The sequence below is a fragment of the Eumetopias jubatus genome, unplaced genomic scaffold (genome assembly GCF_037043125.1).
Source record: "Eumetopias jubatus isolate StellerSeaLion01/CBP00866 unplaced genomic scaffold, mEumJub1_p1.0 scaffold_5, whole genome shotgun sequence".
NCBI lineage: Eukaryota > Metazoa > Chordata > Mammalia > Carnivora > Otariidae > Eumetopias > Eumetopias jubatus.
In genome coordinates, this window is record NW_028274811.1 from 84783911 (window position 1) to 84807957 (window position 24047).

Sequence of the window (24047 nt, forward strand, 5' to 3'; positions counted from 1 at the left end):
AAGATGGACTCGGAGATGGCTATTTTTACCACCCCCTAAGTAGAATTTAAAATTTTTATGTCATGTTTTGGAAATGGTTATGTTTTATTATTTCTAGTAAAGGATTTTTTTTTCACCTCAGATATTTATCTGTATCTGGTGAGCAGATATTAATAGCAAAATAATCCTATATAATAATTCTAATGGTGAGATGGGTAATATTAGTTGCAAAGGACAGGTAGAATATGTTCTGCATTCCCGGTGTCCTAACATACACAGATTATTAAAATAAGATGTAGCTGAGACTCAAGAAATCAATGCAGACAAAGCAGACAAGCAGAGAATTTCTCAAGAGTAATATATTTACAGGGTGCAAAGTCTGGTGGTTTTAGATGAAGTTTTTGCTTAATGAACTTGCAACAGAAAGATTCCCCATCTTCCCAAAGAATAGGCCACTTAGGTGGGTTCAAATACTGAATGTAAATTGGAAACATGATTTTGACTTCGATTATGATGGAAAAGGATATAGCCTTCTATTATTTATTCTCAATTTATTTTTCAGTCTAATTGTCCATTTGAGGTAGTTTTCTAGATTTAAAGAAAATATCCATAGTGACAACCATATATTAAATAAAAATTACATCCTAAAGGACATTTGGACCTTTTGTCCACTTTTATTAGAAAGCAAAAAAAAAAAAATTACTTTGAATGAGTACACATTTCTTTCCATCAATGAGTATAGTTTTCAACTTTCCCAACTCTGAGGACTTTTAGTACTCTGAGACCCACTTCTGGATTAAACACCAATCTCTCTCCTTAAGGAGATAGGCTGTGGATGCTTTCTTTTTATGAGGCAATAACTGCAGTCTCTACTGAATAAACTCAGCGGCTGAGGTATTTATAGGAAATAAACTCAAGGCTAAAAAGCTAAGGGTTGTTAGCCTGGGATAGGATGATAATTGAGTATTTCCAGGAGCACACCCTCAGGTTAACTCTATTACACTCAACTGGCATGTCTCTCCACCTTTCCATTTTTCTTCAAGATCTTTATTGACTTTCTCCCCATTTAGAAGGTAGCTTCAAATTTTGTCATAAATTTCTCACTTTGGCTTATTTTTAAACTGTCTTTCCTTAACCCCCCTGCGAACTCGCTAATTTTTAGGTCATCACACAGCATGCAAAATGTAAAAGAAAGGGCTTGGGTCTCCTTTTCCTCAGCTATAAGAAGCACAGGGAAAACATTTATTAGAACCCGGGATTTAAAACCAATTAAAAACTATAGTCATAGGATATGGAAATAAATAAACAATTTTAAAACAGCCTTCAGCTCTGTCCTTTGGGGAAATTGTGATTTGACCGTTTACAACGTTAGCTTATTTTAGTTCTGAAATCCAGTTTGTTACCGATATAAAGAAAATGGGCTCTGTAAATAAAATGGAGTCTCTGCTTGCTTACTTCAATATTGTGAAAAAAGTAGCTGAGCAGATTTCACCAAATTTGAAGGGTATATTGAAGATGGTCTGACATAACAAAAAACAAATAAAAAACAAGCAAAAATGACATTACAAGTGTGCCCACGCAGTTCATTTTGAAAGGTCATTAGGATGGCACTTCAGAGAGACAAGAAAGTCCTCTGGGACAACTGCAGGCTTTCAGGTTTGCAAAGGGCAATCCAATCACACGTGCACACATATCCCATATGTCTCCAGCATGAGTAAAAGCAGCGACAATTTATTTGACAGTGGTTAGTTATTGCCTAGAACAGTTTGATTGGCCTGCTTGATGCTGCAAATATTTTGTAATATGTGACTCTATAATCAGTTCCTATGTTCTTAGGAAATGGATATCATTTTTGTTTCTTTTTTATATTATAAGGATTCCTTAAATGGGAATTGAAAGGATGAAAGCTAACTTGTTTTATGATACAATTTCACTGAGGCAGAAATCCATTTATTTATGAAATAAACTGTTCTAACACCATAAGGAAAATTTCTGGTAATTACTTGTTTTGAATTAATTCATATCCGGTAGCAGATGCTGTCAGTGTCCCACTCAGATCCAGTGAGCTAAGGTGCAGCTCACCTGTAACTTCAGTAGTGGTTGTCACAGACACCAAGGGCTTCCTTCCTTAAGCGCCTCCATCTCCTGCTCAGCCCATTCAAGCTGCAGGCTAGGGATGCCAGGGAGCTCCTCCCTTTAGGAAAAGTGGCCAATCAGCAAAGGATGAGAATTGGTAGATTAATGTGCCAGCTTCCTTGCCCCTTGGCAGGTCAGTTCTGAGCCTGTTCTACAGTCTGTCAGAGTTCCCTGGGGGACTGAGCCCACACAGCAATGTACTAATACACCCTTTATCAGCTGCCCTCCTTTCTCTGCCTTACCTCATACCTGACTTCTGAGATCACCTCCCACATGAGCTTACATACTTCCAATACCTTGTGTCAAGTTTGCTTTGAGGAGGATCCAAACTAAGATAAACTTGAAGCATTGGCAATTTCTTATCTTGGTAGCACTCCCCCCGCCCCCCCCGCCGCCTTTTTACATCTAGTTTGGTGGTTAAAATCATGAGCTTTTGCATTAAGCAGACCTAGATTTATATCCCAGCTTTCCATCTACTCAGCTGTGTAATTTGGGGCAAGTGACTTAACCTCTCTGAGTTTCAGTCTTCTGTGTCTGTAAATTGGGGTTAATAACAGTACCTACTTTAAGGTGTTGCGTCTTGGGTCTGTTAAATTAGATAATACACTTAGTGCAGTGCCCAATACATATAGTAGATAATAAACGTTAGCTGTGGTTTCATAGCTTTCTGTTTTTTTCTAAAAGATTTTTAATAAGTCTGTGTTCATCTGAAGTAAATAATTAGGCTTCAGGGGCACCTGGGGGGCTCAGTTGGTTAAGTGTCTGCCTTCGACTCAGGTCATGATCCTGGGGTCCTGGGATCGAGTCCTGTGTCAGGCTCCCTGCTCAGCCTGTTTCTCCCTCTCCTCCCTGCTTGTGCTCTTTCTTGCTATTTCTGTTCTCTCTCTCTCTCTCTCAAATAAGTAAATAAAATCTTTAAAAAAAATTAGGCTTCAAATGGGCTCAGGGGAGGTAAGTGGTTACTCACTGAGTATGATATGCCAAGGAACATCTAGACGCAGCCACCTTTCCTATAGCCGTGTCATCAACTGTCTCAGTGGCGAAAGGGAAAGCGGAACCTCTTGCCAGCTCCACTTAACCCCTCGGGGCGCAGTTTAAGCCACACCATTTACATGACACTTTCCCCAGGCACTCTAGCTCAGTGGGTGTTCTTTTCCTTCAGTGAGGGTAGATAGCATTAATTATCCACGGCTTTTCATTTTAACACTTAGCCACATGCATTGTGTTGGTTGATTTTCTGTGTCAACTTGGCTAGGCCACAGTACCCAGATACCTGGTCATGAATTACTCTAGATGTCTCGGTGAAAGTATTTTTTAGATGAGATTCACATTTAAATCAGTGGATTTTGAGTAAAGCAGAGTATCCTCCATTAGGTGAGTGGGCCTCACCTAATCAGTTGAGGGCCTGGATAGAAAAAGACTGACCTCCCCAGAGGAACGAGGAATTCTGCCAGTGGATAGCCTTTGGACTTGAAAAGCAACATTGACTCCTCCTCAGGTCTCTAGCCTGCCAGGCTACTGTGCAGATTTTTGGACTTGCCAGCCTCCATAATCTTGTGAGCTGATGCTTTTAAATAAATCTATCTCTGGGGGTGCCTGGGTGGCTCAATCAGTTAAGCATCTGCCTTCAACTCAGGTCATGATCCCAGGATCCTGGGATCCAGCCCTGCCTTGGGCTCCCTGCTCTGCGGGGAACCTGCTTCTCCCTCTCCCTCTGCCTGCCGCTCCCCCTGCTTGTGCTCTCTCTCTCTCTGTCAATTAAATAAAATCTTTAAAAAAAATCTATCTCTGTCTAAAATTTCCTATTGGTTCTTTCTCTCTAGAGTATCCTGACTAAATTAATCTTCATAAAGTTTAATGCACATTCAAAATTCAGTGTTTTAGGAAATAGTATGTGAGAAATCATCTTTGGATGACATTTAATAACATTTACTAATATTTAATTATTTATAAAATTAAGTTTAATTAATTTTACTATAATACACATATTTAAGACAATTATATTACAGAGTAACATAGAAATTATTTTCTCTTCAGACTTTTTGGTGAAAGTTAATGCTTCAGCGTCAGGAAGACAAATTATGTCAGCAATAAAAGCAAAGTTTATTGTTTATTACTAGAAACCCATAACCTATAGATATTTATTGAACAATAAATAAATAAACTGGATTTAAAAATCCAAACCTTGGATGTCTGTAATGATCAAGGACCCTTATAGAATCTTAACACAGGATGGGCTCTTATGGGTGCTTGGTCCTTCCTCCTCACTGTAAAGTGTGGATGAGAAACTTAGACCTATGACTAGTAATGGGCAGTACTTGAATTAGAACTCAGGCTTCAGTGTTCTTTTATTTCAGCCTAACACTTCCCTATAAAGCAGGTGGCACTCAAGGACCTTCAAGAGGTAGCCTAGAGCCCCTCATCTTGCCACTGTTGTTCATAGCAGATACCCAGGAATGTTCTCCAAGCCATCCCACCCACTCCTGCCACTGGAGACACACTGTCACTCATCACTCTCAAGCCCCTGCCCCAAAGTTCCCTGTTCCTCTAGATTCTTCATGGCAAACAACAGCTACTGATTCTGGCTAATTTAGTCTAAAAATAAACAAAATGAATCTATTGGAAAGTTATCGAGTAGCCCCCACTGAGCTGGTAGAACAGCTGGGATCCTGATCTGGAAATGGACAGGAACCAGCAGGGTCAAGTTACACATCAATCACTAGCAGCCTGCTGCCATCAGACACTCATGCCACCCTGCTGGCCTCCACATTCTGGGTGCTGGCTGTCATGAGGCAACCGTTGCAGGCCATCCCCGCCTCACATAGGAATATCTGATTGGCCAAGGCTGGTAACATCCACCTCTTCCTTCCCCCTCTCCGAGTCAGTGAGCTGCTGGGAGAGGGAATATTTCCCACTCCTGAAGTTTAATCATGGGAGTGGGGCCTTTTTTTTTTTTTTTGTCATTTTCATGGGAACTTCTTACTAGTGTATTTTGAAAAGATTATTATTGTCTTTAGGAGAAAGTAGAACTAAGATTAAAAATACATGCAGTTTTCATAGAGTTGAAATTTGAACTGAGCATATAATGATGGCTTTCTGGTTATCCTGGTTGTGCCAAAACCTAGTCATTCACTGTTAGAGCCCACTTTATAGGTTTTTTCCCTATCATACAACCCACTTTGGTAGGTTAATGAAGTTACAAACTAACTTTGATAGGATTGTATGATAGGAACATATTTAAAATGATGTTTAATAATTAAGGTGTAAAAGATGTGCCTGGGTGGCTCAGTCAGTTAAGCCTCTGACTTCGGCTCAGGTCATGAGATCAGGGTCCTGGGAGTGCTCAGCGGGGAGTCTGCTCGTCCCTTTCCCTCTCCCTCTGCCCCTTTCGTCCACTTGTGCTCTCTCCTTTTCTCTCTCAAATAAATAGAATCTCTAAAAAAAAATTAAAGTATAAATTTTTAAGTTGCACGGGACATTACAAAGATACTGTGCTGTCTTTTACTTGAATTGCTAGTCAGATGTTTGGTATGTATTTCTCTATTCTCTACAAAGTGGCTGTAAATTCCTTGAGAGCATAAGGGGGCTGCAGGTTGTATTGTTTTCTTAGTCCCCAGAGACCTCCAGGATTCTGTGAAGAGCAACCTGTTAATGAATGAATTACTGGCTGGCTGGCTAACTAAATGAATAGATATATGTACCATGCATTGCTTTTCCAGGAGTAGATTTATTCTAATCTGCAGTTACTTTCTTGCTTGTCATCATCATGAGAACCATCGGCATGAGGTGGACTTTGTGGTTGTAAAACAAGTGACTTCTCCAGTGGCGGAGGGTCCATCGTGTTTGGCTACAGCAAATATGAGTTCTTTTGTCTCAGCTGGATTCATATTTCATGAATTCCTGCTTAATCATGAAAAATAGGATAAATTCCCACTCTAGGGGGTGGCCAACAACAGCCTTGACCATGGGCAAATTCTTCACCTTGCTGAGGATTATTTCCTCACTCCTACATGGGGTTCATAGAGGTGCCTAGTCCTCATAGGATCATCCTAAGGATTAAATGAAGAATGGTGTCAGGCCTCTGGAAAGCACTCCAAGAATGCTAATCATCGCTATGACTTCTGCCTGTGGGTGGTGTAGGTGGTAAGCACACTGCACTGGGGAACTCATCGGTTCCAGCCCTGGCGGCCAAGTTAATTTTGCCCCGAATTGTTCGCCACACCCTTCTTGTGCTGTCCTTAGGGCAGGACTGGTAAACACAATGAAGCCACAGGGAAATGGAGACTTTGGTGAGAGGCCTGAGCCTGTAAACCTAGCTCAGCTTTACTGTAGGTTTTAAGATAGAGGAATGAAGATGTTTCTAAAACATTTCTGTGTATCACTGATACAGGAGAGCAAATATGGGTGGGACCATTCTGTAGAATTTAAATGTTACATGATCAACATTAAAAAATTTTTTTAAATCTACCTTTGATAATATAATTGAGCTACTAATGTCATTTTGTGTTTAGGCAGTGTGGGATGTGTTTTTTCCTTTCTTATTATGTAAAGAAGTGTACAACCAACTGATAATGCCACTAACTTTACTTCCTAGAATTTGTGGTATTCTCAATGATGCACAAAGACATATTTAGACTGACATTTGTTGCCATATAGTTTGTAATACAAAATACTGTAAGTGGCCTACATATCACCCCCCTTCACACACACACACACACACACACACACACACACACACACACACACACACACACACATATTGTTGATGGATACTGTGGAACACTGTGTTGTTTATAGTCAGTTAGCCCTCAGCATCCATTTCTACCCCTTTCTATATTCCTTCCCACAGAATAGAACTACTTTTCTCTGACTCTCTTGCAGCTTTGGTTCTGGGGGAGAATTTGCTTCCACCAATGAGATGTTGGAAGTACGAGGGAGGCCTTCGTCTTCATAGTGAGCTGCCAGCTCATTAGTGTTTGCAACCAGACTCAGCATTCCAGGGTTGAGTTACCAGCTTTGTCATGATCGAAGGCAGTGTCCCAGAGGCAGTAGTCACCAACTTCTGTGGGAATTGAGGTAGTTCAGCACTCAGGCAGTGGAAACAGCCGCAATTTGCTGACCTGTGGATTAAAGTGGTGTGCGCTGGAAATCAGTATCTGGTAGCAGACCACTGTCTTCTACTCCTTGAAACCATCCCACAATTTTGTAAGTATCAAGTTTCTGGCTTTTAAGTTCCTTTCTATCTGAAATACCTAGAGTGATTTCCCTTCCCTGTACTATATCCTGACAGATACTATGTGGATGTCAAGAAGAATTAAAATCTATATAGGCTACAGAACAATAGCTATTAGAGTAGAAAAAAAAAAGTAGAGAATAAGTATGTAAAGTATACATTTATTTGTGTAAGAATATACACACACATACATGCTTGTTTATGCATAGAAAAAATCAAGAAGATTTTAAATAAATGAAATTAGTAATTGCTTCTGGGAAACCAAAAATAAAGTCTGAGATGGGAGAGAGATTTACATTTCATTTATATACGCTTAAAGTGTTGCCTTTTTTTTTTTACCATGCTCATCAAATATATTTTTTTCAATTAAAAATTTTTAAAATATAATAAAATGGCAAGCTTCTATAACAAGTTGCAAACAGAAAAAAGCACCCATTAACCCATCAATCTAACTTAATACCATTTGTGTTTTTACATATTCCCTCTAAATCTTTGTTGATTAAAATTTTACAGTGAGATATGTATGCATACAACTTTATAGTTGTTTTTGGGGTTTGGGTTTTTTGTTTTGTTTTTTGGGTTTATTTTGTTTTGTTTTGCTTGTTAAAGTATATGTAACTAACACTTTGGAAGTATTTACCATGTGCCAGGCATGGTAATTAGAAATTTCTTGAATCATATTTCATTGAAAGTGAGATACTATTGATTGTAACATGCACCATTATCTTGTGTATCATTAAGACAGAACTTAAAAAAAAACCCTGCTCACTAAAACTCTAACACAAACAACACCTGGGCTTTTTTCCCTGTATTGAACCTCTTATCTCTACAAGGTAAGCAACTTCTGTCTAAAGGCAACAGGACATTTCTGACATACTGACACTTGACACTTTAATGATGGTTCCTCACAAGGCATGAATTGGTTGTATCAGCCTCTATTACTTTGAAATTTCTTTCATCTATTTCAAGGGATTTCATAGTTCTCTTGCTTTCAATGGCATTGCTGATGTACGATAAGCTCATATTTTAGTCCCAAAATGTAAGACAGCCTCTCCTTTAAGGTTGTTTTGCATGAAAGTAGGGAGTTGCAGTTTTGCCTCCAGGGACAAATAGTTGTTTTGCTAATATCAAATTTAAGCCCTCCTACTCTCCTCTGCCTTTGTCCATACACACTAACCTTTATTTCCACGCTGAATCACAATGTAATTTTTAAGGCATTTTAAACAGCAATTAAATTCAAATTATAGAGTACCACAATGTACATTCAGTTGATGTGACAAGCACATGAACAGTGATAATGAAGTTTACATGTGTAGGCGACTCTGTGCTTGTAAGATACCATCAACTGTCAGTGATAGCCCGGTATTAGAGACGTTAAAATGTGAAAAAGGTCTCCTTAGAATAGATAAAATATTATCCAATTGATCCTCAAACAACCTGTAAGTCAATTGTTAGTCCTCAAATGAGAAAGCCGAGAAACAAAGAGGTTATCGAGGTGCTTCCTTATTCCAAAACAGGTATTTTTAAAATGCAGTCAGTCTGGTTCCAATGCTCATCATCTTAACCATTAAGCTGTGTTGTCTCCTTGTTGTTTTAAGACTTCCTTTATTGCTATACAATATTCATATTATAGCTGTTTAGTGTTCCATCAAAAGGACAAACCAGAATTTAATTAACCATTATCAAATATTAGATAATTAGATTGCCTCTAATTTTTCCACCATAAATTGTGCAATTAACATAACAATGCATATGGCTTTTCATGACCCAAAGGGATATATTTTATTTTCTAATAAAAATATAATACTTATTCTAGAAACTTTGGAAAATACAGAAATTATAAATAAGCAAACAGTAGTTACTATGATTTCATCATCAAGGGGCAGTCATTGCCAACAGGGTGGTGAGTTTCTTTTCCAATTTTTTCCATAGATCTTCTCATATAGCTGAGATTATACTGGAAATGCCTTTCTGTGTTCTACTTTATTCTCTCACAGGGTCGTATTAGTTTCCTGTGGCTGCCATCATGAATTACCACCAATATTTGTGACTTAAAACAACAAAAATTTATTCTCTCACAGTCCTGGAGGCCAGAAATCCAAAATCAAGATGTGGACAGGGCTACTGTACTCCCTCATTTAGGACTGATCAAAACATGTTCTAATATAATGTTGTAAGATTATAATCATAAATGAAGAGAAATATAACCAGTTGTGAATATTGGCAGCTCACTGCATTGCTTTGGGAGCTAGACATACTCCCTGCTCCTTATACAACCTGGAAACTAGCATAATGTGGCTGGAACAGACTCAGCGCTCAATAAATGTTTTTGAATGAATAGTCTATCTAGTGAGACAGTGTTTTCCATTGTGGGGGAGCATCATTGTTTAGGAAGTTTTTCACATGTAGAACCCACTAAAGTAGTTATTTTAAAATATTTGCATTTCTATTCTATTCCCCTAGCATTCTCCATGTGATATTGATTCATTAGATAGGAAAAGGGGAGCTTATTAAACTTATAATTAACCTTTTCTCTTGACATGTAATTAGCTAGGATTTATGAGATGCTAAAGGCTGCAGTGTCTGAGAAAAGGAGCATAAATAAGGATATTTTTGTTTTACTGAGCTTGGAATAATACAGTCATTTATTTTCATTGAAATATTATTTATCTGATATATTTTTCTTTTAAAGTGGCTAATGATCTTCTGAACAACTTTAGATAAATTATTCTAGTCCAGTCCAGGAGTAGAGATCTGATTTTAATTTTTTCCACCAAAATTAAGGATCTGATTAGGTCAAATCTATGTAAAACATTGCGAAGTGTGAATTCACTTTTCATCCTCATTTTGTTAAGATAATTTTATTATTGTGATGCTATCATAATTCAAAATTATACTGACAATAGGGTAACATTTTAGATGAACCAAATAAATCTTAAAGGAAAGATGTATTAAAATTTATATTGAACTATAACTTAGAAGGATTTGTTTTGCACTATGTTGCAAGCAAACTTTTACCAACTAATTAATTTTTAAGTTTTCTCCTTTATTTAGGAAGAAACATCTTTTTTCCTCAAATATAATAGGCTACCTTCAAGAGAAAGAAATGCCTTATAGTAAGGAAATAGATTACAAAGCATCTCATTTTTCATTTATTTGGAAAAAAATTTAATTGACTTGCCAAATGAAATATGAGAGATTCTTACTTTTGGAATCCTCCTACACTTAAAAATGGCTCACATTCTCTGTGTTGTCAAGAACACAGACATCCAACGTCATTCCCAAACTGTCTTTTACCTTCTAGTTCTTGGGCTTCTCTTGTGAAAACCTCTCTAATGTCACGTAGACCAGATATTTTCATGTACTGTACTTTGTCGTGTCATCCAACTATGGAGACTAAAACAAGCTACTGGACCTGTGATTCCAAGCACCACTTTTCCTTATCCATGCTATGGTAAATCACTCTTCTAAAAAAATTATTTTAAATTCACTTTCTAAAGTTTAAACCAGAAAAAGGAGACATTTGTATTAGACTTAGCAGTCTTCTGCGGCTTCCTAGTTCTATTTATTTCCATTCTCAAATAGGAGCTTTCCCTGTAATTATTGTCATTATTACTCCTATCACTAGTCTTTCATAAGTACAACTTATGTTCTGCTGATCTCCCCCCGACTTCTTGCTAGTTAGATGTATGTGATCTTTTGTTAACAGGCTTTTAGTATAGTCTTCACAACCCTTCTTTCCCATATTTGCTTTTCCCAATCATTTGAATACTTTTATTGTTTTCCATGATTTAACAATTGTTATTACAGTGACACTGTTTAAAACATGTTTTAATAGCATAAAAAATATGTGATTTGAAGGAAGTAAAAGTGTAATAAAAATTAAAACATATAGGAAAAGAAAGAAGCAATGTTTGGTTAGCTGAATTGTGGTCTCTTGCTGGGAAAGTTCCATATCTTTCTTTTTTTCTAAATATTTTATTTTATCTATTTATTTTTTTACTTGGGAGAGAGAGCACAAGCAGTGGGGAGGGGCAGGGGGAGGGAGATAAGCAGACTCCCCACGGAGCAGGGAGCCCAATGTGGTCCTTCATCTCAGGACCCTGGGACCATGACCTGAGCCAAAAGGAGACACTTAACTGACTGAGCCACCCAGGTGCCCCAAGAAGTTTTGTATCTTTCTTATGAGACTTGCCGTAAGTCAAAGATGGGCTGATCTAGGTTCTTCTTAATCTGTGCTTAAGATGAGCAGGAAAAATAACTTCTAGTTACCTGATCCAGTGTCTGTTCACCAATAATCTGGGTATTAGTTTTCATTCTGTAGTTTGACTACTATCCTTGGAAAATTTCCTGTTTTCCTGTGACAGCAATGGTTTTTCTCTTTTAGAGTTGCTGATCCAAGGTCAAAGCTAATTATTTCCCCAACCCTCTTATAAGGGTTTTTATTAAATGGCATCTGTCTGTGCTTATATATTAGGTACCAGAGCTATTAGGAAGGAAAGCCAGGAAGATGGCAAACATAAATATCTTTTTCTCTGCTGTTAGGACAAGGTGACCTGGAAGATAGTCACTGTGTTAATGTTAATGAGGATAAACAAGCCCTGCAACAAGACTCTGATAGCAGAGCCCAAATCACCAGTTTTAGTTCCAACACACTAGGCTCTGTGGTCTGAATGCAAAGATGAATGAGATACTCTGGCTCCAAGAAGCCTGTGTAGCTTCCTTGTTCTTATGAAGATGGGAAACCCCTATAGATCTGGGCATCACTGTTGGAATAATGTAGAAGAACTCTTGGAGAAAGCCAGTTGAGCATATCTTAGATTGAGAAAGGTCAGACTTTGTGTGACATAAATTTTTAGAAAAAAAAATAGGACTTTTTGCAACTAATACGATCAATCCCCCAGCTTTTACTACTAGACTTATCAAACAGCTCATATCCACTGCCAACTTGATTTCCTCACCAGTTAATTCCTTAACCTCTGGAGATCACCCAGCCTGATCACTCCTTTGAAACTACCTCCTGATCACTTAACTGAAACTACATTCTAAAAGGACATAATCCTGATTGTTAACTTAATGGTAAAATGTAGACAGACCAGCAAGATAGTTAACAGAATGAGCTTGGAATCAGGCTGACTTGCATTTAAAATCTGAGTCTACTGCTTACTAACTAGCTCTGTGACCTTGAGAAAGCATTTTAAAAACCTCATCTGTGAAATTGGGATAATTAAATCAATCTCATAAGCGTATCATAAGGATTAAGTGAGATAAAATATGTAAAGCACCTAGCACAGAGCAAGGCACATAGTTGCTGCCCAATAGTTTCATGATTATTATTTTTTTAAAGGCTTTCACAGTCTTAATTTCTCCTGACATTTCTATAGCATGTGAAAAATGTCACCGTTCCATACTTACTAAATATGTTTTCTTTCTTCTTCTAGGCCGCAAACCTTAAATAATCTTTAATGTCCAACCCTTGGATTGCTATTCTTTATTTTATAAGAAGCTGTTATCAGTCTTTGCCCAAAGGGATGAAAGGAGGGACTTAGAAAGAGAGAAAGTTGGGGGCACCTCGGTGGCTCAGTTGGTTAAGCATCCAACTCTTTGTTTCAGCTCAGGTCATGATCTCAGGGTTCTGGGATCAAGCCCTGTGTTGGGCTGGTGCTCAGCCAGTGAGGAGTCTGCTTGAGATTCTCTCCCTCTCCCTCTCCTACCCCCTTGCCCCTCCCCCATGCACCCTCACACATGCATTCTCTCTCTCTCTAAGAAAGTAAAATAAAATCTTTAAAAAAAAAGGAAAGGGATGGTTTAGCCTGGTGGTGGGTATTGAAGAGGGCATGTTCTGCATGGAGCACTGGGTGTTATACACAAACAATGAATCATGGAACACTACATCAAAAACTAATATGTGATGTATGGTGATTAACAGAACAATAAAAAATTTAAAGAAAAAAAAAGGAAAGAAAGTTGTACCACTTTGAGAGAAGTAACCCTCAGTGGGATTCAGTGGGACAGAGCCAACCAAGGCAACCCTTGCAGGAGCTGGAGTAGTCAATAATACCCGGACCTCACTCTTCTCCTTCTCTCTGATCAACTGCTGGGATCCCTATTGGCTGAGACCATAAGAGACCATGGATAAGTCCCCAGAGTTCAGCCTCCCAGAGTAGAGAGCAAAGTGGAGAAGAGTGAGGAATGGACATGGAGAGGCCAAATGGGAGATATCTAACACAGATACATAGAAACAAATCTAAAAAATATGTGCAAGATGTTTGTGAAAAAATATAAAATTTTCTTTTTTATTTCTTTTTTTAAATTTTTTTTACTTTTTTTATAGTTTTTTTTTTAAGATTTTATTTATTTATTTGACAGAGAGAGAGAGAGTGAGAGCAGAAACACAAGCAGGAGGGAGTGGGAGAAGGAGAAGCAGGCTTCCCACGGAGCAGGGAGCCCGATGCGGGGCTCGAACCCAGGACCCTGGGATCATGACCTGAGCCGAAGGCAGACGCTTAACGACTGAGCCACCCAGGCACCCCAAAAATATAAAATTTTCTAAACAGAAATCCATGTTTATGGATTTGTAGATTCAATATTCTGAGAATGTCAGTTTCCCAAAAATGGATTCATAAATTTAATGCAACTTCTTAAAAATACCAAGAGTATTTGATGGAACTTTTTTTTAAAGTTTTTATTTAAATTCCAGTTAGTTAACATACAGTGTAATATTAGTTTCAGATATACAATATAGTGATTCAACACTTCCATACAACACCTAATGCTCATCACAAGTGCACTCCTTAATCCCCATCACCTATTTTACCCATCCCCCCACCACCTCCCCTCTGCTAACCATCAATTTGTTCTCTATATTTAAGAGTCTGTTTCTTTTTTTTAAGACTTATTTATTTGAGAGGGAAAGAGAGAGACTGTGTGTGAGCAGGAGAAGGGGCAGAGGGAGAGAGAGAATTCTCAAGCAGACCCCACTGAGCACAGAGCCTGACACAGGGCTCCTTCTCAGGACCCTGAGATCATGACCTGAGCCAAAATCAAGAGTCAGCCACTTAACTGACTGAGCCACCCAGGCACCTCAAGAGTCTGTTTCTTGGCTTGCCTCTCCCTCCCTTTTTTCCCCCACTTTTCTCATTTGTTTTTTTTTCTTAAATTCCACGTATGAGTGAAATCGTATGGTATTTGTCTTTCTCTGACTTATTTCACTTAGCATAACACTCTCTATCTCCTTGATGGAATTTTTAAAACTAATTCTAAAATGTATAAGGAAAACCAAGGGTATCTGGTTGGCTCAGGTCGTGGAGCATGAGACTCTTGATCTCTGGGTTGTGAGTTTGAGTCCCATGTTGGGTGTAGAGATTACTTTTAAAAAAAACGTATAAGGAAAAACCAAACAAAACAAATGAACAATGCCAAGACAATTTTGAAGAACAAAGTACAGGATACTTAACCTAGAATTCTCAAGGCTAATTATAAACTTCTGATAATTAAGACATTACTAAAGGCCGCAAACAAACCCATATATATGGAAACCTAATATATAACAGAGGTGACATTATAGAACAATGAGTAACAGATGAGTGTTAATGATGCCAAAAAAACTGGTTATCCATATGGGGATTAAAAAATTTTGACAGGGGCATCTGGCTGGCTCAGTTGGAAGAGCATTCAACTCTTGATCTCAGGTTTGTGAGTTCAAGCCCCATGCTGGGTGTAGAAATTACTAAAAATAAATAAATAAAATTTTTGACTTCCCACCCCACAGAATATACAAAAATTAATTTCAGGTGAGTTAAAGACCTAAATGTGAGAAAAATGTAAATATGTAATAAGTAAAAATAGGAAAATATCCTTATGATCTTAGTATAAGGAAGAACTTTTTTTTAATCCTATAAAAAGTATTATGATCTGTGATAGGAAAAATTCCTAAAACAAGACACAAAAGGTATAATCCATAAAGAAAAAGATTTATTTATATATTTGGTTACCTTAAAATTAAGAACTTCCATTCTTAATTAGTAGACATGATAAAGGGAATAAAAGACAAGTCACAAATTAGACAAAGAAGGGAAATATTTGTAATGCAATTATTGACAAAGAACTAGTATGTAGAATAAGGAAGAACTACAAAACAATAGAAAAAGGTATATGACCTACTAGAAAAATGGGCAGATGACTTGAGTAGGAACTTCACAAAAGATGAAAGCCAATGGCTAATACAAATAAGAAAAGATGCTCAATTCATTAGTAATCATGAAAAAGCAAATTTAAATAGCAAATCTGACAATCCCAAGTATTAGTGAACATTGGAAACTCCTAATCCTATTAGTAGAACCGTTAATTGGTGCAATTTCTTTGGGAAAATGTTTAGCAATACCTAGTAGAGTTGATTATAGTCATATTCTACCCCAAAGGAATTCTACTCCTGGGTAAGTGACCTAGAAGAATTCTGGCCCACTTGTACAAAGATTTTTATCTAATATTTATACCAGTTTTGTTCATAATATGCAAAAGCTGGAGATAACTAATGAATCCATTATAGTAGAGTTGCTAGATAAATTGTGATTTATTCATACAATGGAATAGACCCTTAGCAACATTGAGTGAATCTCACAAAATATTGTTGAGTGACAGAAGCAAGAAAAAAAAAGAATACACAAAATATGATTCCATTATATGCAGTTCAAAAAACAGAGAAAAATAAACAGTATGTCATTGGGAGGCATACATAGGTTATATAACTATAAAACAAAGCAGGAGAACATTATCATAAAAGTAAGTATGGCCGTTACTTCTGGGGGAGGGAAAAGGATATGTTCAGGTGAAAAGCACTAGGGACTTCCAAGTATTGACAATTTTTTTTGTAACCTTAATAGTAGATACTCAATGCTTATTATTTTTCTTTCAATTGTGTGTATACATTTTATACACTCTTATGTATATGTATTTCACAATTAAAAAAAACATATATTCTCCCTTTGTTAAAATAGGTTTACATATGATATCATACCATCAGCCCACTTAAATAAATACATTCAAACCCATTTCTTAAATTAAAAAAATAAAGAAGAAAAAATACATTTAATTTATATATATACACAATAGTTGTATATTACCTATGAAAGAAAATATTAGTTAATTCAACTACATTAAAATTAAAATAACCAAAAATACAGATATAGACTTTTATCTATATTACATATTATTTATATTAATTCTATATTTTTATGGTTGGGAATAATACATAGTAACAATCAGCATTTACTACATGGCTCAACTGTGATTAGTGTTTGCATATGTGACATATTTATTCACATATTCTGATTCCTCAACTATCTGAAAGTTAGACATCACTCTCCTCAATTTTTAAATAAAGACACTGAAAACCTAAGTTAACCAACTTGACTCCAAATAATCCAGCCACTTGGCCTATAGCCAGTTCATACCAATAAAGCCCTTTGAACTAATGGTCATCTGAGCCCCCAACTGGGATGCTTTCAGTTATATTACAGGATGGTCCTGTTCTTCACTCTCCTATAGTCTTTGGGTATATTTTTTCATATGTGTTTCTGAGGAAGCTTTGGGACTTTTTAGGAAGAAATGATACCAAACTATGGACACTGGAATTAATTACTTATTCCAAAATTCACTTTCTTAATGTTCAAAGTGAAGAGTCTAAAAATAATTACTTTTTCTTAAACTGAGATATAATTGACATCTAACATTGCATTAGTTTTAGGTATATAATAGTTTGTTTAAATACTAAAAGTCTGTTATTTAAGCATGAAAATATAAAACTATCATTCACTCTTAGATTCCTTTTTTTGGTTATGGGTAGGAAACTGGATTAAACTAAGAGAAGAAAAACATAAATACAAGCCAGGTTCTCACATCAGAAGGCCATTTTTTTAATGCTTGTTTGTTATGATGACTTCTCTCTAAATCACATTAACTGTGAAACACCCAGGATAAATTTATGAAAAGTCGAAATTATATATTTGACAAAATGTCTCATTTTCAAACTCAGTTCAGAATTATTTGATCATCTAAAAGTACAAAACCTAGTTAAGTTACTTTTATGATCCAGATATAATGAATGATATGGAAAGATTTCTGCTTAGTGTATCAGTTGCTAAAATCTAAATGGTAATTCAAAGTACTTAAGGATACTTTAAAAATTAGATTCTTAATAATTAATTAAATAATTAAATAATTAAATAATTTAAAAATTCTTCTTGTCACTTATTTACTCTCAATTTGTTGAAAAAGAAAAGACTTACTAAGTACGCACTGGCATACTTCAACTTGGGCTCCATCTGAATACTGACAAATTTTTAAATTAGTTTGATGCGCATTAATTCTCCTGATACTACTTTTAATATGCTGTATAGGAAATGTATCTCTGATCTTACGAATGCCTGAGCATGGTATATAGAACAGATACAATTATATATAATTATAGCAATGATGAATGAATGATCCTATTAAAGAATCTGTTATTTTAAAATATTTTAATCTCCTATTTCTCACTGATAAATTTAACAGGTATAAGTAGTCCTCTAATTGTTCTCAAGCAGGGCTGATTTTGCCCTCCACGGGACACTTGGCAATGTCTGGAGACATTTTTATTTGTTATGGTGGGTGGGGGTCAGTGCTACCAGCACTTGGTGGGTAGAGAAGCCAGAAATGCTTCTAGACAGCCTACAGTGTACAGGCCAGTCCCCCACAATAAAAAATTAGCTGGTCCCGAACCAAAATATTAATGGTGCCAGGACTGAGAAACCCTTCTCTAGCCCAAACTAAAGGACTCACTACAGATTTCTGTCTTTAAAAGTTTAGGATATTAAACAAGGTAAAAGATATATACACATATATGTGTGTATCTATTCACACTGAATACACATGTTATGAGATGGGCTTATAAAATGATGAGACCACTTTGTTAGCATGTGAAACTAATTGCTAATATTTACATAATGGTTTACTGTTTATAGAATAAATACTTTCTTGACACTGTCTCCCACGTAATATTGTCTATACCCATAGAGTCATTTTCATCTCTATGATTATGACTTTCAAATATTTATCTCTAGCCCAGACTCCAGTGGGTTACCACATCCCACTGGTTTTCTGTCTTTGGTGTTTCCTCTCTACCACCCTTTGCCCTCACCACCACTGCATTGGTTTGGTCTCATCCTTATTTGTCCGGATTACTATGTGACTCCATTGTCCACAAGCATACCATCTTGGAGTTATAAAATAAGGAAACCTTTCTTCTTAGTGCACAAATTATAATAGCTTCCATCCTAATTCCCAGAACTCAACTGTCATCGCATTACCTGCCAGGTGCCTGTAAGAGCCCCCAGGGTTCCACCGTGTAGTCTCCTGAAAATGTGCACAGGGTTCTTGGGCCCACTAAGGCTGGATGGGGTACTCACAGACTGGACCCTGAGTACCATCAGCATCTTCCTGTAAGGTCCCGCTGACCGTTCAGCTGGACCTGGCCTTCTGCCAGCAGTTACCAGCACACTGATCTCGAGGAGGAGTTGTCCTGCTCTCACCTTTTCATCTCCTTCTGAAGATGGGACTAGCCCTTCCCGAATTCCCCACAGTATAACTAAAACCAGACCATAACTTTTGACAAAATTTTGCTGCAGGTTTAGGAATAAAAAGAAAGGATGTAGAATGATGTAGTCATGCACAACCTGCACAGGCCCAGACCCACGCAAAGATTCCATACAGGGACCTTATTCCTAGTCAACCGTCCCTGGCCAAGAAGGCGTCTGCTCTAGAAATGCCCTAGGAATCTCCATGACTTGGAGTCCATGCCACATGGATTCTGGCACCAGAAATAGAATGAAATTTTCCCCTCACCTGTCTGAGATCTGTCAGTTTCCATTCTCAGTATGATTGACGATAGATAATCACATCAGAATACACTAGCCAATATCAGTTCATTTCCTAAAGTCTGTATAATTCCATTTTAAATCATCTTTCATGGGACATCAGTAATCCAGAGGAAGCTGGGCTGGGTTAACCTCATTCTAGCTCAAATTTCAGTCTCTCCTCACAAAGAGTTTGAAATCTTGGTGTCAGTCTCCCAACGAATCATGCTGCTATAACGGAGGTGACTTTCCAACCAATGTGCTTCCAGTCTGGCCTCATTGAGTCCACGTCTTCACTGCAGCCAACATTCCATAAGGAGTGCAAATCTGATCAGTAGCTCCTGCTGCTGCTGCTTTTCTTTTTAATTCCATTAAAATTGTGCTAATCTTCAGGAGTTTAAAAAGCAGGAACCTGGGCAAAAGTTGAAGATATTGCTGATAGAGGGCTCAACCCTGACCCAGCCCAGCTTCAGAAACGTGGCCCCATGATCGTGTGTTTTCATGGCTTTGGAAACATGGTCGTTGACTCCAAGTAGTTTAGTGGACGGGAATGTGGGCCCAGAGCAGAGAACTGATAGGAACAGCGTAGAGAAAAAAGTCCTTCAGTGTGTCCTTCCCCCTCCAGTCCCCCTAGGGGGGGATTCAACAAGCTCACCCACAGAGTACTCAAAGACAGCACCCTGAGTACATAATTGCTGATTGCCTGGCCATGACCTGAGATGTGGCTAGCAGTCAATCAGCTTCCAAGCCCACCTTCAGCTGGCCTGTCCATCACGGGAGGTACTGAGAACCTCGGGCAGGGCTCATCAGATGTCTGTCCCTAAGCCACTTGGGCTGGGCCAGGCGAGGCTGAGGCAGCCCTCCTCCCCCGACCCGCCTCTGCCTGCCCTCTCCTGTGCCCTGCTCTTCCAGGAGCTACTCTCACCACCTTGGTTTGACTTGTTGAGTCTTTAGATTTCAGTAAGTGGGAACTTTATGCTGCATTCTCAACTAGTCTTTTCTTTATGTAAGACTCCACAGTGGTTCCACATGGCTTTCATGACTCTCCTCTCATTGCTTCTTTAGCACCATCACTTCTCTTTTCCCATCTCCACGTTATGCTCAAGTGCAGACATTCAGGACTACTACCAATCACTGAACTTAGATTCTTTCTCCTGCCTTGGCCTTTGCTGTGGTCTAGGCCAGGAATGCCTTTCACCTGACATCGGCAGGACATGTCTTATCAGTCCATCTTCCTCGGGAATTCTTTCTTTGCCTCATCCCCAAGCCTAGATTAGGACATCTTCTCTCTGGTCTGGAGCACATCGTACTTCTCTCTGGCAGACCTCTTATTGAAATGGTTTGTCTCTTCCGTGAGTCATGGGAGCTTCCTAAGGGCAGAGGAAATGTTGTTGCCCTCTGTATTCTCAGGTCCCTGGCACAGGGCCTGCAATATATTAAATGTGCAGTTAAATTTCATTAAGGTTGACTCTGTATTTTCATCTGATCCTCTTGACAATCCTGGGAAGTTGTATTGTTTCCAACAGTGCTTGTAAGCAGGAAATCCTTTTAAGACTAAGATTAAAACAACCATGAAAATTATGGTTACAGATTAGAATGTAAGCTATATGAATCATGACAATGTAGAAACAAAGTCACTAACAAAAGAGGTTAGGAGAAAGGGGTGAAGAAGTGGGGTGTGTGGATGAGATGTTGATTTTCTCTGTATTGCAACAAAGGTTATGAAGTCAGGTTTTAAAGTTGACAGATCAAGTCATAAATTTACAACCACATTTCAAGATATAAAAGTAAACATTAGAGGGGCACCTGGGTGGCTCAGTTGGTTAAGCATCTGCCTTCGGCTCAGGTTGTGATCCCTGCGTCCTGGGATCAGGCCTGGCCTTGGGCTCCCTGCTCAGTGGGGAGTCTGCTTCTCCCTCTCTCTCTGTCCCTCCTCCCCACTCATGGCTCTCTCTCTCACTCGTGCTCTCTTTCTCTCAAATAAATAAAATCTTTAAAAAAAAGTAAATAGGGCGCCTGGGTGGCTCAGTTGGTTAAGCGACTGCCTTCGGCTCAGGTCATGATCTCAGGGTCCTGGGATCGAGCCCCACATTGGGCTCCCTGCTCCGTGGGAAGCCTGCTTCTCCCTCTCCCCCTCCCCCTGCTTGTGTTCCCTCTCTCGCTGTCTCTCTCTCTGTCAAATAAATAAATAAAATCTTTAAAAAAAATAAAAATAAAAAAGTAAATATTAGAAAATGTAGAAAAATAATTCAGTTAATTAAACTCAGGTTTTAGAGGGTAGGGAGTGGAAAAAGAGAGATATTGCTCATGGTTGGGAGTGTATGTAAAGTAAAAAGAAATAGAAAATAAAGTATATTATATAAAATTATGGTAAATTTTAGGCTAAAAACAACCTAAAATGCAAATTTTTTACATGTTCAGAAGAAACACACATAAAATATAAAATACAAATATAAAAATATAGAGATCATATACAGGAAAAGAGAAATTAGAAAACATCAGAAGGAATGTCTATTATATCAATAAATTTACCTATGGAAACAAAATGACCCTCAAAAAGATTATGAAACAAAATCTAATTAAATATGAGATAAAAGATACACCTAATACAAACTACCTGGAAAAGTTGAGAATTAAAAAGTAAAGAAGTCACAGAGTGAAACAAATAACCAACTGAGAAAATACTTCCTACAAAATATCAGGAAAAAGATTGAAGGAAAACTCAATAGAAAAGTGGGCAAGGGTGCCTGGGTGGCTCAGTTGGTTGAGTGACTGCCTTCGACTCAGGTCATGATCCTGGAGTCCCAGGATCGAGTCCCGTGTTGGGCTCCCTGCTGGGTGGGGAGTCTGCTTCTCCCTCTGACCCTCCCCCCTCTCATGCTCTATCTCATTCTCTCTCTCAAATAAATAAATAAAATATTTAAAAAAAAAAGAAAAGTGGGCAAGAAACTTGACCAGATACTATCAAGGAGCATATCTTTTCATGAATACATGAAAAGGTACTCTACTTCATTATTAATAGGAAAATACAAATTAAAGTCTCCATAAACCCACCAGAATGGCTAAATATCAAAAAAGACTCAAAATACCAAGTATTGGCAAAGATGTAGAGAAATGAGAAGTCTCACACACTGATGGTGGGGTATAAATTTGTAGAACCACTTTGGAAAGCAATTTTTATCATGTCATAAAGTTGAAGAATGTGTTCTCTTTGATGTAGCAATTCGATTTCTACCTATTATACCCAGCACAAATGTGTGCATATGATTATCAGCATCATGTTTAAGAATGTCCTTGGCTAAAAACCTGAAACAATTAAATGTTTGTCAATGGTAGTGATATATTCATAGAGTGTAAAACAATACACCAATGCAAATAAGTGAATTATAATGGGAGCCATGACCCAGCTGAATCTCACAAACATAATGTTGGTCTAAAGAGAAAAGACTACGCAGTGTTGATTCCATTTATATGAACTTCAAAAACGAGTGAAACTAAACTTTAATGTAAGTATATGCACACTTAGATGTTAAAAGAATAAAAAGAACAAGGAAATTCTACATAATGTTTCCCATCAAAATAAGAAAGAGGAGAGAAGGGAATAGCGAGGAAGAGAGATGGGGGGAAGAGAGGAGAGGAGAGGGAGGATGCTGTGGATGGGAATGTGTGTGGAAGTGGTGCTTCTTGAGCTTTACCACTGATTTACCTCTTGACCTGAATTGGTGATTACACGATGTTAACAGTAGTTTAGTCATTAAACTGCATGTTTATGTTTCTTGCAATTTTCTATTTACATGTTTTATTTAACAATAAAAACATTTTAAAGTAAAATATAGCAAACTCTAAAAACTTCCCCTGAATTTTTTAATAGCCTTTGGAAGATGTTTATGAATTTTTAGTATAAGAATATCCTTCTTTTAGGGGTGCCTGGGTGGTGCAGTCCATTAAGCATCCAACTCCTGGTTTTGGCTTAGGTCGTGATCACAGGGTCGTGAGATTGAGCCCCCATCAGCAGCTCGGTACCTAGTGTGGAGTCTGCTTAAGACTCTTTCCCTCTCCCTCTGCCCTTCCCCTCTGCTCTCACTGTCTCAAATAAATAAATAAATCTTAAAAAAAAAGAATATCCTTGTTTTAGAAGTCTTGGAAACTAAAAATATAAAAGGTTACAATGATAAAAAAAATCTGTCAAATACATTATATCTGCGTATGGAAACTTTATCAAGATCATTCATTTAGCAAATTCATTCCTCTCAAAGGCTATCAGTCCTAATGCTCTTATGATGCTACTGTGTCTTTGCTTTGAGATAATTTTTGCTTTGTTCATTCAAAATCACCTTTTAAATTTTAAACAATAACAAATCCATGGGTCATTAAGAGGGCATAGTCTAAAATGATGAAAAATTCCTCTGAGTCTGGTGACATTACTTCAGAGTTTAATAAAAAGTGTTAAACATCTAATTTTTAAAAATTTATAGTAGTCATTTGATATTAACTATTTCTAAATATATATATATAAATCAAAGAGAAAAGCATTTGCAATTGATTTTCTAATAGCCATTAGGTTGATAGTATTGAGGAAAAATGATTAAATTTATATATTCTAACATATTATTATATTAATTAATCAGTCCCCCAGGGGACATTTGGCAATGTCTGGAAATATTTTTGGTTGGGGCAGTGAAGTGGGGAGTGGTACTAATGGCATCTACTGGGTAAAGGTCAGGGATGCTCTTAAATATCCTACAATGCACAGGAAAGCCCCCTGACAACAAAAAAAATATCTGGCCCCAAATGTCAATAAAGCTAGG